The 19,797-nt window shown below is 46.7% G+C and overlaps 1 protein-coding gene across 1 annotated transcript in view; it reads left to right on the top strand.

The window, feature by feature from the left end:
• Positions 1-19,797, top strand: part of LOC139057327 (uncharacterized) — a 63,261-nt gene that overhangs the window by 17,335 nt on the left and 26,129 nt on the right. The window lies entirely within an intron of this gene.

The following is a 19,797-nucleotide window of genomic DNA, read 5'->3' as shown; positions in this document are numbered from 1 at the left end:
GCTAAGTATCAAAGATTCTTAAGTGAAGTTAAAGCAGCTGCAGTTAAAGCAGCATGCGGCTGGCATATATAGTACACTTTGGCATGCACAAGCTCATAGGGCGGGCGCCTGCTTGAGATCGAACAGTGCATCTTCTCGCACTCGGCATCTATAGCTGTAGTCAGTGCCAGATGTGAATACCTGTTACAGTGCCATCTTTAAGTTTTTTAACTGAATGTCTTCAGGCGAATCACTTAAGATACCCTATGTGCAGTGGATTTCACAAAGTACGCCGTACTTTGACATTTAAGTGGCCTACAACTTTATTGTAGGGCTGTACAATGAAATATTCAGCTTTTGTAGGTAAATTTATTGCAACGTTCTCGCACAAAGGAGACCCACTGGGGCGCAAGAACTGAAACAGGTAGGGAGGCATCGACACCTGCGATAGTTTCACTGAGGCAGCCTTGTCGGTTATTTCACACAGCCACCGTTTCAGTTCAGTTCAGTGTATTACCTTAAAGTCCCCCGTAAGGGCATTACATAAGGGGTGTTTTTTTAAATAAAGATAGCGGAAAAATTGTGAGAAATAATTATTTAACAAAATGGTCGGTTACAAGTACTGTCAACGACGATGGACAAGTGGTAGTAGCGATGTTGGTGGGAAGGCCGTTCCAGTCTGTGGCGGTACGGAAGAAAAAGGCGGCTGTAAAGGTGGTTGTCCGTGCACGTGGGCGCGCTACTTGAAGTGGATGGCTGGTGCGATGAGATATGCGTGCTGCTGCTGTGATGTAAGGCTCTTGATTAAGGAAAGAAAAGAAGAACTCGTGGTACAGGGAGAAAGCTGGAAATGCGACGTCGACACGAAAGCATTGACAAGCCGGGTTCTGATTTCAGAGATGAAACGCTGACGTCGTATCAGAACGAGTTATGAATGAATCTAACAGCACGGTTTTGAACTGATTCTAATGCGTCGGTGAGATATGCTTGATGCGGGTTCCACATGGCTGACGCGTATTACAGCTTAGGCCTGACAAGTGACTTATATGCTAGTAATTTTACATCTGGTGGGAGCATACTATATGCTGTGCATTTGAGCACGAGGCTGCGGGTTCGAGCCCTGGCGGCCGCATTCGTACGGCGAATGGCGAGGAATACCGAAGCGCTGGTGGACGTTAGAAGAGACGCCTAAGAGCAGCGTGTTTTAAATTGGCAAAGTCTGCATCCGTACTTATTTACCGGGAAAAGCTCGCTTGTTAGCGGAAAAGATCAAGGTTGAAGTTCAAAATTTTTAACTTGGCGTCAAACCGTAGTTTCAGTACGTCGGTATGACGTTCACGGATCTCAGTGTGCTTCTCAGTGTTTCTGTTCTTTCCGTGAGGACAACGTTCTCAGACACGCTGCTTGAGGCTTCTGTTCATTTAGTATTCAGTGTAATTTTTTATTTATTGGACGATGAATGCCGAGATGCTATCGAAACACTCGACGACATGGGGAACTAGTGCGAAAACTTGCGGGCCGCATCGCCACTCGTCGTTAGTTGCCGTTACTGGCGTTCGAGAAGGATGGGTGCTCAGCTCAACTCTATGTTGCTCATTTCTTTAAAGGATCCCATTTCGTCAACATCAGTCCACTTCGGCACATCTCACAGCTCATGTACCGCTTTGAGAACTCTGTCATGTCATTGAATTAATTAATCGTAATACGACTCAGCTTAATTTAAATAAAATCGCAGTTACTTGTTCACTTTTTATTCTTTCTTGTCGCAAAGAAAGTTCAGTACATAAGTAGCTGAATCTATCAGTCTGCATGGAATAATAAGCGCAGAACGATAGCACGAACATTTCCGAGAAATCATACACAATAAAAGTCGGCTTAAAGCAACTGCTTACGGGATATTAATTTTCAAGGTGTTCGACGAAATGCGTTGGTGTTCCAGTTTCTTTTGTGCTTGAATGAATAAAACAGCGTTTTCTTTAAGTAAAGTAACTGAAACGCCAACACATTTTTCAGATTCAGATTCAGATCGTTAATTTTTCTTGAATTTTTTCCAAGAAACGTACAGAAGCTAAAGGTATGATAATACCTGACAGAAGCCTTTGTACCGGTTATACATAAATATAATCCATACATAGTAAAACGTTCGCAGCATGTGGTAATTCTCTTTCATACAACGAAAACGTGGTTTATTCACAATTCACTCGTAGAAATTTGTACGCTGCATAACAATACAACTACGAGAGCTTCGTATGCAGAGTGTTATAATCAATTTAACAGTAAGTGTTGCAGGCAATACAAAGAATAATACCCAAAATAGAAGGCAAAATTAGTTTAATTGGATAAAGTAAAAGGGGATGCATTGGTTAATAATACTTTTTTAGTTGTTTCTTAAAGAGGTTTCGACTGACTCCGAAATCCAATCTCTTTCGAGTTTATTAGGAAGCGACGTTATTTGATATGTCATGGATTGTTTATCATAGTTAGTCCGTGTTAGTTGCATGTGTAGTTTCCTTTCCCTAAAGTAGTAAGATGATTTATCAGTGCTGCTATTTATGTACAATTTTTCATGACTCACAAATTGTAGTAACTCGTAATAAAATATTAAGTCAGCTCTTAACATATGATATTTTAAAAGTTAAGGTGATGTTCTGAGATTGCGCGGGTTCCCTTCTTAGCGTTCATAGCAGCGAAGTACTCGTTTTTGTAATACCAATAATTTATCGTAATTACCATGTGTTGTTGTTCCCCATACTAAGTTTCCATAACATAATAACATAACATAAGTAAAACAGTGCGTAATCCATAGATTTCATTAGCCGCTTTGTATAAATACCCTGCACGCTTTGCAAGCTCTACTGCTGTATTATTGATATGAGCACTCCAAGATAGGTGCTCTTCAAATATTATACCAAGAAATCTTTGTGTATTTACTCTAATAATAGACTGCCCGTCAAATGTAATTTTCAACTTGTTGTTTATCATTTTTTGAACTGCACGAAATATGATGTATGTGGCCTTTTTTGTTTTAATTGCATTCAATTAACCCTTAGCCAGCGTGAAAGAGCTGACAGGTAATGGTTTCCATTTGTTTCGAGTGTTCGTAGCCGTTTTGATACGAAGAACACGTTCGTGTCGTCTGCATACATGATTATCTCAGGAGAATCAGGAATATTTACTAGATCACTTACATTAATAGAAAACAAAAGTGACCCTAGAATCGATCCCTCTAGGACACTTTGTACAAAGATTTGTTTGAGAGAAAATATATTATTTACGTTAACTATATGAAAACGATTTTTTAAGTAATTCTCTACTAATTTTAACGCCGTTCCCCTTATACCATACTTTGACAATTAATTAAGCAATATTTCACGATGAGTGCAGTCAAAAAGCCTTTTTAAAGTTTAAGAACGAGGTCGTAAAGTCGTCGAGCACGTCGGTGCAGCCGGGAGAATTCGTTCCCATCGTGGCCATGCCTTGCGGACCCACAGGCTATGATTCGTAGATTGATATATTGGCCGGAATGTTAATATTAAGGAAGTTAATTTACATGATTACATTAATCATTTAATTAAGCATTTTGATTTCTCGTAGTAGTAGTGTCCGCCTGACGGAGTAATTTAGATCAAGGATTAGAATTGAGCTATCGACACAGGCACTCTTTAAAAAATTTGGTGCAGCTAAAGCAAAGCACCCTGTATATGTATATGAACAAGAAGAAAGTAAACAGAGGGGCCCGATTTTTATTAGTCGTATCATTAGAAGCCAACAATAAATCGAATGACAGCATTGAGGTAATTATTATTAATTCTTGATTGAATTAAAGATGGTATAAATAAATTGAAATGAAAGTTGATGAAAAAACAACTGGCCGCAGGTGGGGAACCGAACACACGTCTTCGCATTACGCGCGTGATGCTTGCTACCGCGGCGCCGTTTTACCATCCACTTTGTGGTGTATTTATGTCTGTCTATTAGAAATGACCCTGAAAGTGTTAGCGAGCGTGACCACTCACGGCCTAGCTTCTACATATATAACAAAGTTACGAACACATTTGTTGTCTTGATCGGTGGTCATCGTGACGAGTCATGCACACACATTTATTTTTATACATCCGCGCTCATTCATATTATACATTCCTTATATACATTCTTCTTTTTTTTCATTTTGCGATATATTGACGCAAAAAATTGGCCACGGCTTAGCTCACCTAACCCTGGATATGCATAGCGAAAGCTTGGTTTAGCCTAGTTAATTCTTGGTTTCACTTGGTTAACCTTTGATTTAGCTGTAATTGTTATACTTAGGTATACAATCTTCGTTAATCCAGGTCCCTCTCCTGTCACGTCGGGGGTCTGCGTTCCATTGTCACGCAAATTCTCGTTCACAATGGCGGCCCTGTTCATCTTTTCCTCGGCTACTTCAAGTCTCTTTTCAACTACCTTTCGTGCATCACGCTCCCTGTTGAACTCATTTTTGAGCTCTAGCACCTGTCTGACAAGCTCTTCCTCCGAAGCCTCCATTTTTTGTAGCCTAGTGTCGACATCACATTGTGTGCCGGTTGATTCGACGCCCACTCCATTCTCATCCGTCTCCTCATCTGCCTTGAGGGACCCCCCGCACACTGCCTGCTTTCCCGGTTTTCTCGCCATGTATTGCAGGGCTTTTTGGAAATACTATAATAATATAATAATACTACTACTGGTGCAAATACTTTAATACTATATCAACGCAGAGCACGTGCCTTTTAGCAAAAACCGATACGCTCAGGATCCAAATCCTCAAAATGCCGCAAAGCAACTCTCACCATTGTTTCAAAAGCAATCAGTGCCGCGGAGACCTAAGGTATGACACGCTCTCGCACGTAATCAACCACGCGGCCACGCTCTCATTTTTCTACCAAAACGCACACAGTAAAACTGCTAATAGCTATTAGTCTTGCCACTTCCAAGCTACCATTTGAAGACTACAAACACTCAACGTCCCACCCGGCTGCACGTGTACAAGCAAAGCACGTGGCGTGAAAGGACGCTCTAACCATCCTGCAAAACCAAATGTTCACGAAACACACCCGCTCACCCAAAATACGCGAAACAAAGAAAAAAATGAAAGATAAAGAAAACCACCCAAATACTATTTAAAGGAAAAAACAGCAAATCAAGAACAGAAGCAAGCTCAAAGCATGCCTAAAAACTTATGATTTCTTCACCGCCACGGAGAGCCTGTCCATTCGCCACAGAATCCAAACCCGAACGGCCGAGGACTTACGGAGTCGCCATCTGTTAGAAGCGCCTCCCTTGTGTAGTATGAGGGATAACGCGGCACGCTCCTCATAGGTTTGGCTTACGGCGCTCAATACCACGAGGCAGCCCTCCTGGACATCTCTGCAGGTACTCTCAAAGCGAGGGAAGTTTTTCCTGTCAAAATAATGATCTTGGGCAAACAGAGAGCACATAATGGTTTACAGACGCTCTCTCTTCACCAAAAATGTACAGTTAACGCCTACTGCACGCAGTCGCCGCGATTGAGTCCCCCGAACCGGTTTCTTGCGTTAAAGGTAGGCAATCTATGATGGCAAACTATGTAAAATATGTTATTGTAGTGGGCTGTCTGTATAACTAAATGAATCATAGCAGAATGAAGCCTCACTGCAGCGATCACACGGGTTCCCAGCGACGGACTGCGCCGTCTGCATGCATGTCCGCGCACATCCTTTCGCTTTCGCTGGAAGCGCGTTTTCGCACCGTGGCGTGCGCTTTAGGCTGCATGATATGAACATTTGACAGTGCACAAGCAACCATTGTTGCGTGGACGTTATCAGGGCTGTTAAAAAATTTCGTGATGTGCCGTCGCGACGATCCTATATTTTTTTTCTTTTCTTCTAAATTCTTAGACATTTGAATACTGTTTCTCAAATTGCTTCGCACTGTATGTTTATCGATCTTCTCAGCGTGCGATTTCCCGCTGCTTCTTTGTCGTAATCCAGTAAGTTAATTCATAACACAAACATGGCTATATGCCATGCCTTTTTTTTAAATGCGCTTCTTACCGCTCCGTTTCAATTCCAGTGAACTTACCAGTATCTATCATCAACAAGTTCATAGAGCAAAGTGTCATGACATTAGCCAGGGAGTGGGTGCGGGCGAGCGTCTCAGTGTGCGTTTTCTGCTACATACCAAGCATTGCAGACTCGACGCCGTAGCAGAAATCTATACCTCGCGTCTGTGCTTACTGCACACCCGTGTTGTAGCTGATGGCTGCTTGCCGGTTCTAAATTTCGCGATCCAAGCTTCACGCAGTTTCTTGCCCCGCGGTTACGTGTGAAGGCTGACACCGGGCTCCGTTGCGTACGTCCGGCACTGCAGCACCGTGCAGTAGCGTACTATGCTGCACACTTCCAAAGGCAGCCGCTGCCTATTACAGTGCTTTCGAATGTCAAACAGATACCCAAGGCGGGAAAGCCTCACCACTTAAGCGGAACCGCAGCGCAGTTGGGACTTTCGTTTCCGATCGCTTTGGCGCTTCCGAAGCAGCCGATGCGGCCGCTGTGGCCGCGTGATCCCTCATGTCACGTCAAGCCGACACTGGCACCAGCTTTTCCAGTGGTGGAGCTCGCCCACGATACGCTGCATTTATATATATATATATATATATATATATATATATATATTGACACGTGTACTTATCTTTATCGCGCAACCACGTTTCGCCGCTTAACAACTGTAATCGCAGAGCGAGGGACGCGCCTGCATGTATCCGACGTTTCTGGAAAGTTATCGACGCTTCTATCCGCGTGTCTGTTGTCGCCGAACCTTGTGTTATCAGATTTCATCGCGTGACACGAATGGTGTAGAACTTTGTGGAAGACACGCGGGTCCCATCAGTTAATCTGGAACATTCGACGACTGATCTATAAAAGCCGACGCTCTTGACCCGCTGATCAGATTTTCGACGATCGCCGACTGTGTTCGCCGCTATCGTTGTGCTTTAAGTGTAGCCTGTTTTGTGGGCACAGGTTCGCCCAATAAAAGCTAGTTTTGTCTTACACAGTACTGCTACTGTGTTCTTTCTTCACCGTCACTACCACGTGACATCTGGTGGAGGTGCTAGTGCGTTCATGTACCGAACGCCCCCGCAAAGCCGCGATCCAAGCCCGAAGCCCGAGGACAAAACCGACACCGCCCAAGACCAGCGTGCTAGCCGCAGACTGCAAGGACTGCTCCCAGAGCACGGACTTCTACCTGAGGCGACAAAGAAGATCGTGGTCAAGACAACCTCAATGGCTGCCCCAGCGTCCCCCGTTATCTTACAACAACCCCGAGACCCACCGACCTTCCATGGAGCAGCGACTGAAGACCCGGAATCCTGGCTGGAGACCTACGAGCGAATCGCGACATTCAACAACTGGGACTCCGACGACAAGCTGCGGCATGTCTACTTCGCCTTAGAAGATGCCGCCAGAACGTGGTTTGAGAACCAGGAGTCGACCTTAACGACATGGGACCTCTTCCGTAGCGGCTTCCTGCGCACCTTTACGAGCGTCGTGCGCAAGGAAAGGGCCGAAGCCATGCTGGACGCCCGAGTGCAGCTACCGAACGAGAACGTCGCCATCTTCACGGAAGAAATGAAACGTCTGTTCCGCCATGCCGACCCGGATATGCCTGAGGAGAAGAAAGTCCGCCTTCTCATGCGTAGTGTGAAGGAAGAACTTTTCGGCGCAATGATACGAAGCCCACCGAAGACTGTAGAAGAGTTCCTTCGCGAGGCCACCAGCATCGAGAAGACACTCGAAATGCGGAACCGGCAATTCAACCGCCGTACAAGCTCTACCCACTACGCCGGAGTTCAGTCACTCGCCGCCGACGACCTACGCGAGACTATCCGAGCTGTCGTGCGGGAGGAGCTACAAAAGCTGTTCCCATCATCACAGCCTCAAGTGGCTTCGATTGCCGACGCCGTGCGTGAGTAGCTCCAACAACAACTTGGAGTAGCCCCTGAATCGCCGCAGCGTGAGCCGCAAGCGATGACCTACGCCGCCGTCGCACGCCGTCAAGGACCCCCTCCGCGACCGCGCCAGCGGGCGGAGGGGGTCCTTGAGTCCGCGAGTCCTTGGGTCCGCGACCGCGCCAGCGGGCGGTGGTCAGGGCGGTGCTCCTGACCACGGCCCGGTCTGCTACCACTGCGGAGAAGCGGGTCACGTCTACCGACGATGTCCGTACAGGGAGATGGGACTGCGAGGTTTCGCCGTCAACGCGCCGCGTCCACAGCTTGGCGAGCGCCCACGTGACATCGCCGATTACCTCGCCGCTACTCAGTGGAGCCCTCGACGGCCGTCCCGTTCGCCATCACCAGGCCGCTACCTGTCGCCGCAGCGCCGACCATACACTGGCCCAGCCCGGGGCCGGTCAGCGAGCCCATACCCGGAAAACTAAAAGCAGCAACCGATGGAGGTGCGGTTGCTGTTCGTCGAACTGACCAAGATCCTCCGCCGCCGACGAAGACGACGAAGAAACCATCTCGACGACCTAATGACGACACGCCGCCGTCCCGACGAAGTCTGGAAGCCAAAACTACACCGACGAAAGAGGACTTGACGACGCGACGTTCCAACTTCATTTCAACACGACGCGGCCGTGATCCAACGCCAAGACCTAACTGCAATGCCAGACAAAGAACAACCGACCTCGACGTGCTTCTCGACGGCCACAAAGTCACTGCCTTAGTCGACACAGGGGCCGATTACTCCGTAATGAGTGGACACATCGCCGCCCAGTTGAAGAAAGTGAAGACCGCATGGGAAGGCCCTCAGATTCGCACCGCTGGAGGACACCTCATCACGCCGACTGGGATCTGCACGGCAAGAATAACCATTCATGACCGGACTTACCCTGCCACCTTCGTTATCCTCCAACAGTGTTCACGAGACGTCATTCTCGGTATGGACTTCCTGGACCAACACGGCGCAATCATCAACCTCAAGTCGAAGTCAGTAACGCTGTCGGAAGATAAAGCAATGCCGCCGGAGAGCCCTCGTAGTCACCACGCCTTGAGTGTGCTTGAAGATCAAGTGAGCATCCTGCCGTGAGCAATCGCCTCGCTGCAGCATTGTTATTTCGGTCAGCACCGAAACACCCGCTGACGTAGAAGGCGTCATCGAAGGCGACCAACGTCTACTGCTAGACCGTGAAATTTGCGTCGCAAGAGGGATCGCTCGACTGCATGGAGGGAAAACTGAAGTGTTGCTGACAAACTTCAGCCAGGAGTTCAAGCACATCAACAAGGGCACGACGATCGCGTACATCGAGGAAATTCTGGAAACAAGTAATGCGTTTGTCCTATCGGATTCCGCCGCATCTACCCCGACGACCATGGTTCCCGAACCAGACTACGACATTAATCCAAATCTCCCTATGATTAAGCAACAGCGGCTGAGAAGTCTGCTCCGACGATACAAAGGCTGCTTTTCGAAGTCATCGAGGATTCGACAAACACCAGTCGCCAAGCATCGCATAATCACCGAGGAATGCGCTCGACCACTCCGTCAGAGCCCTTACCGAGTTTCGGCGGGAGAACGTGAAGCTATAAGAGAACAAGTCGACGAAATGCTGCGCGACGACATCATCCAGCCATCGAAAAGCCCGTGGGCATCCCCTGTTGTTCTGGTAAAGAAAAAGGACGGAACCCTACGTTTCTGCGTCGATTATCGGCGTTTGAACAAGATCACGAAGAAGGACGTATACCCCCTCCCACGGATAGACGACGCATTGGATCGGCTCTGCAACGCTAAATACTTCTCGTCCATGGATCTCAAGTCTGGCTATTGGCAAATAGAAGTCGACGAAAGAGATCGCGAAAAGACCGCCTTCATCACCCCAGACGGCCTCTACGAGTTCAAGGTTATGCCATTCGGACTGTGCTCGGCGCCTGCAACGTTCCAGCGCGTGATGGACACGGTTTTAGCAGGATTGAAGTGGCAGACCTGTCTCGTATACTTGGATGACGTCGTCGTCTTCGCCGAAAATTTCGACGTTCACCTTAGGCGGCTGGCAACAGTACTAGAGGCTATCAGGACATCAGGACTTACTCTGAAGCCGGAAAAGTGCCGCTTCGCTTACGAGGAGCTTCTATTTTTAGACCACGTCATCAGCAAATCTGGAGTCCGCCCTGACCCGCAGAAGACAGCTGCCATAGCAAAGTTCCCACAGCCCATCGACAAGAAGGCAGTGCGTAGATTTCTTGGCATGTGCGCCTACTACAGGCGATTTGTCAAGAACTTTTCACGCATCGCTGAGCCGCTGACGCAGCTAACTAAATGTGACGTCGAGTTCAAGTGGGAAACGCCGCAGGCCGAGGCATTTCAAGAACTCAAACGACGCATGCAGTCGCCGCCCGTACTTGCGGACTTCGACGAGAACGCCGATACCGAAATCCACACTGACGCCAGTAGCCTAGGCCTCGGCGCCGTCCTGGTCCAGAGAAAAGATGGACATGAACACGTGATAGCTTACGCTAGCCGGTCGTTGTCAAAAGCGGAAGGCAATTATTCTACAACCGAAAAGGAATGCCTCGCTATCGTTTGGGCTACAGCGAAATTTCGCCCTTACCTATATGGCAGGCCATTCAAAGTCGTCAGCGACCATCACGCCTTGTGCTGGCTAGCGAATTTAAAGGATCCCTCAGGACGGCTGGCACGGTGGAGCCTCAGACTACAAGAATACGACATCACTGTAACATACAAGTCCGGACGAAAACACTCAGACGCCGATTGCCTATCACGCGCCCCCATTGACCCGCCGCCGCAAGATGACGAGGATGACGACGCCTTCCTTGGTATAATAAGCGCGGAAGACTTCGCCGAACAACAACGAGCGGACCCGGAAATTAAAGGCCTCGTCGATTATTTGGAAGGGCACACCGACGTTGTCCCCAGGGCATTTAAGCGCGGATTACCTTCCTTCACGCTTCAAGACAGTCTACTCGTGAAGAAGAACTTCTCACCAGTCCGCGCCAATTATCTTCTTGTTGTCCCGTCAGGACTTCGTCCAGAAGTATTGCACGCCCTACATGACGATCCGACCGCTGGACACCTCGGTTTTTCCCGGACACTATCGAGGATTCAAGAAAAGTATTATTGGCCGCGCCTGACCGCCGACGTCGCCCGTTATGTCAGAACATGCCGAGACTGTCAGCGACGCAAGACACCGCCGACAAGGCCAGCCGGATTACTACAGCCAATCGAGCCTCCTTGCCGACCATTCCAGCAGATCGGGATGGACTTGCTGGGACCCTTTCCGACGTCAACAACCGGAAATAAGTGGATCGTCGTGGCGACAGACTACCTCACCCGCTTCGCTGAAACTAAAGCACTGCCGAAAGGTAGCGCAGCCGAAGTGGCGAAATTCTTTGTCGAAAACATCCTGCTTCGACATGGCGCCCCAGAAGTCCTCATCACCGACAGAGGAACGGCCTTTACAGCGGAGCTTACCCAAGCCATTCTGAAATACAGTCATACAAGGCACAGGAGGACCACGGCCTACCACCCGCAGACGAATGGCCTTACGGAGCGGCTGAATAAGACCCTCGCCGACATGCTAGCGATGTACGTCGACGTCGAACACAAGACCTGGGATGCCGTCCTGCCGTACGTAACATTCGCTTACAACACGGCGGTGCAAGAAACAACACAGATCACGCCGTTTAAGCTGGTTTACGGCAGGAACCCGACGACGACGCTCGACGCCATGCTGCCCCACATCACTGACGAAGAGAATGTTGACGTCGCTAGCTATCTCCAGCGCGCCGAAGAAGCCCGACAGCTCGCCCGCCTACGGATCAAGACCCAGCAGCGTACCGACAGCCGACACTACAACCTCCCAAGACGCTTCGTCGAGTACCAGCCCGGCGACCGTGTTTGGGTATGGACCCCGATACGCCGGCGAGGACTCAGTGAGAAGCTGCTGCGACGCTATTTCGGACCCTACAAGGTCATCCGACGTATTGGCGCACTAGACTATGAGGTCGTGCCAGACGGCATTTCGCACTCACAGCGGCGCCGCGCACTATCTGAAGTGGTCCACGTGGTGCGCCTTAAACCATTTTACGGACGCTGATGAACTTCCTTAGTTTGTTGTTTTCTTTGCCACGAGCGCTTTTCTTTGTTACTTTCGTTTGTTTGTAGCATCGGGTCGATGCTTTTTAAGAGGGGGGTAATGACACGTGTACTTATCTTTATCGCGCAACCACGTTTCGCCGCTTAACAACTGTAATCGCAGAGCGAGGGACGCGCCTGCATGTATCCGACGTTTCTGGAAAGTTATCGACGCTTCTATCCGCGTGTCTGTTGTCGCCGAACCTTGTGTTATCAGATTTCATCGCGTGACACGAATGGTGTAGAACTTTGTGGAAGACACGCGGGTCCCATCAGTTAATCTGGAACATTCGACGACTGATCTATAAAAGCCGACGCTCTTGACCCGCTGATCAGATTTTCGACGATCGCCGACTGTGTTCGCCGCTATCGTTGTGCTTTAAGTGTAGCCTGTTTTGTGGGCACAGGTTCGCCCAATAAAAGCTAGTTTTGTCTTACACAGTACTGCTACTGTGTTCTTTCTTCACCGTCACTACCACGTGACAATATATATATATATACACCCACTGCAAACACGGAGAGAACGGAGGCAGTTGAGGCAAGCAATGGACGCGTCACCACGTGATCAAACATGGCAGCGCCCACTGGATCGCCGCGAAAAGGCTCAATAGCGTTCCGCATCGTTAACGTATCACCAGTGCTAATGGTGTGGCGCCATCTGATAACTAGAAATCAAACAATTTTGTGCTTTGACCTCAACTTCAGAGGAGACTTAGCGATGACCAATTTTGCCCCTTGTTTCTTTGCTCAAAGGGTGCAAAGCCAGCAAAAAAGCGCGAATTCGGATCGAAGCGGGTGGTCGCCGCTGGATGGGTACTGCCATGTTTCTGCAAGCGATCACGGTTAGGGTGGCCATTGGAAGAAGAAGAAATGTATCTGTTCGGTCGTTGTTTTTATGTGGTGCTCTGAGTTTTCTGGTTTTTCGGACATTTACGGTTACGATTGACGACGATTCATTAACAAGACGTCGGGTGCAGATTCAACGAGCCAGGCGCCTTACAGGTACGCCATTTATTTTTTGAGGACCTGGCTATTACCCTGCCGCTGCGGTGGTCGGAAGCCGAAAACATCGTCACGAGCCTTTGCTCGTCCAAACGTAACAAGCCATATGAATGATGCTACGGGCCGTAATGAAAAGCCTGGGGCCTTGCAAGCGTCACAAAGCTTCATAAAGCCGGCACGTTTGGTTCTCCACAACTCGGAATCAACTTCAGCGAATTCAGGAATAATGGCTGACGGTGAAGCCGAGAGCAAGAAACTTAGCCTAGAAGACAGCAAGTACGATGATACAACATCGATTTATGAGCTAAGTGATGAAGAAGAGATGCGTGAAGATGCACCATTTACTTTGGTCACGTATAAGAAAAAGCGAGCCGAAGGCATTCCGGTTGTCTTTCGCCCAACAAGTATAGGTACCACTTTTTGGCAAGTAAATCCAAACCGAGTATCTGCCGAAATAGCTTCCGCTGCCAAAGAAAATGTATAGTCTTTCAGGACGACCAAAGATGGAAGTTTCAGTGTCAGCGTTGCTTCCTTAGCATCGGCAACGCCTTTTGATGATCTCAAGTGTAGGCGGCCTGAAAGTCAAGCCCTTCATCCCAGAGTCATACACGCGAAACGTTGGGAAAGTAAAACATGTGTCTCTGCAGCATACAGACGAACAACTCCTAGACTTCTTGAAAGACGCAGGAGTTATATCGGCACGCAGACAGATAAGGTATTCCCGCCAAGAAGATGGAGCAGTAAAGTCACATCCACTTCACGCGGTAATTCTGACTTTCAGAGACGATCGCCCTATTCCAGGAAGAATTTACTTGAGTTTACCAGTCACCCTGTCGAAGAATACCTAGGACCAGCACTTCGCTGCTATAATTGCCAGAGATTTGGGCACAAGGCGAAAATCTGCCGCAGCACATGTCGATGCAAAATCTGCTCAGAAGATCATGACCACAAGGAGTGCAAGTCACTTCATCAACCTAAATGTGCAAACTGTGCGGGGAACCATGCCGCCTCCTTCTCAGGCTGCCCTCTAAAAAGGCCGCGGCACAAATGCGTCGCCATGAACTTATCCGTGGAAGACAACCGCGATGCAATGAACCCGCACAAACCCTTGAGATTGTTCATCCAGTGCCAGATCACCCACCTCAGCGGGCACCGGAACCACCCCAGACAAGAGCACTAACAAGCTATCCCTCCTCTAGAGAACAACCATCAGTACAATCAAGAGACCAATCAAGAGGATCGCAGTCAAGCGCCCAGTCTTATGCATCAGTGCTACGGAAACCCAGACGACAACAGGCAGAAATACACAAGAAAGCTCCAGTATTTGCACACATTTCTCTTAGCGACCTTACGCATCTACTGCAGAAGTAACCGCCAGCTAATAGCGAACATACCACAGCATCGGTGACACAACTGATTTTGCCAATGCTTTTCGCAGCTCTTAACGCAATCCTATCTGCTCTGCCGGAAGCAAACAACCTACCAGAAGTGAAAGCATTCTTGCCTCTAGAAGCCTTATTGTGTCAACGATCCGGGCCAAAACTGCGGCAGGCAGTATATGAATAACCGCTACTAGAATGTCACCATATTTCAGTGGAATGCCAACAGTCTTCGAAGGAAGTGTGCTGACTTTCGTAAACTGCTTGTACAATACAACTTCCCAATACTTTGCATTCAAGAGGCGGGAATCACTGTCGACTTTCGCCTCTCGAATTATGTGATATACAAAACTTCTCGTCAAGGTGCTGTAAGCAGAGTGCTCCTGTGAGTCAGAAAGGACCTACCATCTTATCAAATTCAGTCCAGTGATTCAGACTTCCCGGAATTCATCGCATGTAAAGTATCCTTTGGCAAGCTCTGTATAACAGTGATTAATCTATATCTACAACCTTCAAACCGGATTTCAGTAGAAGCGCTAGTGGATATCTTCAAAATAGCTCATTCTAATGTATTTATATGTGGCGACTTCAATGCACACAACATCATCTGGGGCAGTGATCATTGTGATGCATGGGGTAATGTTATTGAGTGCGCCATAGACAAATGCAACTTGACTGTTTTAAACGACGGGTCGCCAACATTCCTTCGTAGATATAATTACTCAAGCTGCATAGATGTTACCCTGTGTTCACATGATCTAGTGAATGGTGTGGGATGGACAACAGATATGGAAACGCGCGGAAGTGATCATTTTCCCATCCTCGTTAATCGCCCTAACATGCACTATGATATCAGGCGTTACAGCAGACTAACCAACTGGCAAGCTTTTCGGTACCGCCTAACGGATCAAATTAACCAGCATGCGACAGTGGAAAAATTTACAGAATTTTTGCAGGATAATATGAACATATGCACAAAGAAGGTCCCAATTTCAAAAGATTATGCTGCAGTTGACGGACAGTATGAACACCTAAAAGCGATCCGACGCCGATCCGAAAGAGCTTACCGACGGAGCGGAAGTTTAGAAGCATACAGAAACGCTCAGAAAATACACAATGTAATGCGTAGACGAATGGAAAATTTAGGCAAACGGAGCTGGCGCGATTTCTGCGGCACGCGGTCTCCTCACACGTCTGTCCCACGAAGTTTTCTAGTAATTCGTTCTTCAGCGGTTCTCTAACACAGAGCTTCCCATTTCGTGCTCTCGCTGTAGCTCGGGACACGTGTGAAATAATAGTTGCAAATGAATTTTGTGAGCTTATTTCCAGACCTGTTTTTTCATCGCAATGTGCAGAATTTGATGTTTCAGTAGTGTTGGCTAAGCGAAATATTACTGCTTGCTACTGGGCCCAACATCCTCAATTATATCATACTTTCACATTAACCGAGCTTCAATGTGCAATTGCATCATGTCGCCAAAAGTCCGCCGCTCGGGCGGACGGCATTACGTACAATGTGCTAAGAAACCTCGTACCGACATGTACAAATGTTCTCTTAGACATCTATAATAACTTATGGATAGAAGAAACTGTACCTGACTCTTAGAAAGTCGCTCGAATCATACCAATTTTAAAACCTGGTAAGACGCCCTTGTGCCTTGAATCCTTCCGCCCAGTTAGTTTGACAAGTTTTTTATGCAAAGTAATCGAGAAAATGACGCGCGACTTCAGTGGTGGTGTAATGAAACGAATGTGTTGTCCAACTGCTTAGTAAGGTTTTAGGAAACATAGATGCACAATGGATGCAATATTAGATATAGTAACCTGTGTGGAGCATGAGCGTGCACGTGGAAACATGACTATAGCAGTATTTTTAGACATCAAGAGGGCATTTGACACTGTTAGTAAAGTTCATGTTCTGCTAAGCATGTTGGAACTTGGTCTGTCTGGCAGGTCCTTGCGATGAATTTCTGAATTTCGATCAGGTCGCAAAATATTTGTTCAGACGGGTGAAGGAACGAGTGCTGAACATGTTGTCAGACAGGGAGTACCACAGGGAAGCGTACTCAGCCGCTTCCTTTTTAACTGCGTCATGAGGGATCTAACAAGAAGGCTGCCATCACAGTTAAAGTTTTCACTGTATGCAGATGGTGTGTGTATTTGGACATCTGGGTCTAATGCTCAACTACTTCGGATGGCATTGCAAGATGGCATAAATATCATCAACCAATTTTTGAGAGAGAGAGAGAGAGGAATAGTAATATCACTCGCAAAGACAGCTGTACTGCCCTTCACTCGGAGGGAGTTAAAAAATTTCACTCTTAATTTGGAAGGACACCCACTAATGTTTGTCACACAGCATCAATTTCTTGGCACAATACTTGATAAGCAGCTATCCTGGGCACCCCACATAAAAAAAAAAAAAACTCGAAAACGAGGTCAAGGCCATAGTGACTGTACTTCGCAGACTTGCAGGCACATCATGGGGCGGATCAGTATCGTCCATGCTGACTGTTTACAATGCATTAATACGACAAAAAAATGCATACTCCGCGCCCATCTTACACGGACTTTCCCACACGTCAGAAGAGCGCCTTTAAAGACTTTTAGCTAGAGGACCACGCCTATGTCTAGGAGTTCCACGAGCGACTCCGAGTTCTATTGTAATAGCTCAGGCTCGCCAATCACCACTTCCAGTTATGCGAACTACAGAAACATGCCGGCATTATTTCCGTCTTCAAATCCAGCATAAAAACCACCCATTGGCTCTAGACATAATGAAACGAGATAGAAGTTATGTTCATATAGAAATTCAAAAAGATCTTCACATATTGCCAGGAAATGAATTTTGGAACTCAGACATCGACTATCCTCCATGGCTGCTTACAGTTCCAAAAATCGAATTGTCATTAGAAGGGATATTCAGCAAAAGAGACATGTTCATTCAAGCTGCTCAACAACTAGCGCTATACCATATATATATGCGGTATTCAGGATACACACACGTCTATACAGACGGCTCCAGTACAGCAACCTCTTCAATTTCATCATTCATTATACCGCACCTCAACAAACAAGAATCATTTAAGTTATCTCGTGCGACTTCGTCCACAACGGTTGAACTGTTCGCAATCCTATGTGCGATAATATTTATATTGTCAGTAAGAGATGCGCAAAAATGGGCAATTTTCAGCGATTCACAGGCTACTCTAACATCACTCTGCAGCAGAAAGGGGAAAACATTCAGTGACAGTATAATATATGAAACACTTAAAAACCTCACAAAGGCAAGCGAAGCGAGACATGCAATGCATTCCAGTGGATACCAGGGCATTGCAACATTCCTGGCAACACAGCAGCCGATGAAGCAGCACGACAAGCGCACCTCAAAGATGATACAATTCCGCTCCCAATATCAAAGATTGAATTACGCTGCATTATAAGGACAACGGCTTTCAACATGTCTAGAAACACTTGGTTTGACCAGATTTCTAAGAGCTCTGACTTATATCATATTGATACATTTGTTGAATTCAAATTTTCATTGTCATAGATAGAACTATGGAAACCCTTATTCATCGATTAAGGCTAGGCACTGCCTACACAAAGCATTTCTTACACAAAATTGGCCGAGCGGAAGCCCCCGAATGTGATTGTGGATTTGTAGACGAAGATATACATATCACCTCCTTCTAGATTGCCCACATCACGACGCACTAAGGTGCCGACTTAAATCAGCGCTAATTAAATTAGACCGCAGACCTTACAGTTTAAGGAAACTTTTGGGCCTTTGGCCAACAACGGCCTTGCAGAAGAGCGCTTTAAAGGCACTAAAGACTTTTCTTGAAGACAGCGGCATTGTTGGACGTTATTAGCGCTTTCATTGTTCCCTTCATTTCAATGTCACTGTATATAATGTCACTTCAATGTCACTGCATCTGTTTGTGAATAATGTTATGTTGACTGTTCTGTTGTGACTGTATGTGATAATGCATTTACACGATGTATGTACCACCCGCTGACTAGACAATGTGTTATTAGGCAACAGTATCGTTTGTACTTTTGAGACTTTTATCTACATAACTGTGGAGGCATTTACCTTGTATATTGTATGTACCATGTGTTCCTTACGTCATAGTCTTCCTGTGGAAGCGTTGCGTGAAAAGTCCTGGTACTTGTGCGAAAAGATTATTCGATATGTAATCTTGAACGCTATATCACCATCATCATCATCATCATCATCATCATCATCATCATTTTTAAATTTTCACCACTCGATACAAGGTGAAAAAGGGAGAGCCGGAATAAAAGCCGAAAATTCTTCGGCTTGACAAAGCTCCGGTCTCCCAGATAGGCACGGTAGCGGCTGGTGTAGCAGTACAATCACTCATGAAGTGTGGATATAAGAGTACTTTTACACAGAAATACATAGGCATTTTCGTGTTATTACATAGAAACTAGTTATAATACAGTTGTGTCAAATAACTCCTAGTATACAATTACAATCTGTTATCTTGCGTTTTATTATTTAACACAGACTCCGTCGCATATATCATAAGAATGCAAAAGCAATGTATACATATATATATACATAAATACATACACATACATAAATAAATATAACAAATTTCACAGCAGTGTACAACAAACACAAGTTACCATCAGGAAATGTTCTTTCTTTTTTCGAAATTAGTTTACATACTTGCAAATGTATGATGTATGACGGAACCACTCAAGAGATGAGGAGTAGCCGGCGCCTTAAATTGTGCGCCAACATCTCCTTATATCATATCAATAAAAGAAAAAGGGTGGCCATTAGGGTCACCGGCGGTAACTGCCACAGTAATTCTCGGTATACGACGTAGTACATGCGCAAAGCCCATAACATGTCACGTCACCATGTCATGTCACCTTTGACAGTGCTGCAAGGTATTTGTGAGATGGAGTATAGTGAAGTTGGCTATGCATGAAAACGGCGATACGTCTGTCAAAACTCCTTGCTGGAACACTAGTTGACGAAGAAAAAAAATTCACCGACGATTACGATACTCCCTAATGTGAAATCTGAGCGCAGCTCTATACGTGAAAGAAGTAGGCATGTCATTCTTTTGTATTATGATTATATAAGTAGGGTACACGGTTTATGAACAGAACACTCTGCGTAGCGTGGCTGGCGCGGGCAATCTGTCTCGTGCGGTGCATTGCAAACGGAGCGGACTGTGGCGCGGGCGTCTCGCTAATTGGGAAATGGCGAGAGGCAACACGTGGGTGCGCACGTGGGAGCGATT

This window comes from Dermacentor albipictus, chromosome 1 (assembly GCF_038994185.2).
Source record: "Dermacentor albipictus isolate Rhodes 1998 colony chromosome 1, USDA_Dalb.pri_finalv2, whole genome shotgun sequence".
Taxonomy (NCBI): Eukaryota; Metazoa; Arthropoda; class Arachnida; order Ixodida; family Ixodidae; genus Dermacentor; species Dermacentor albipictus.
Note: the sequence above shows the minus strand (reverse complement) of the source record. Positions and strands in the feature narration are given on the sequence as shown.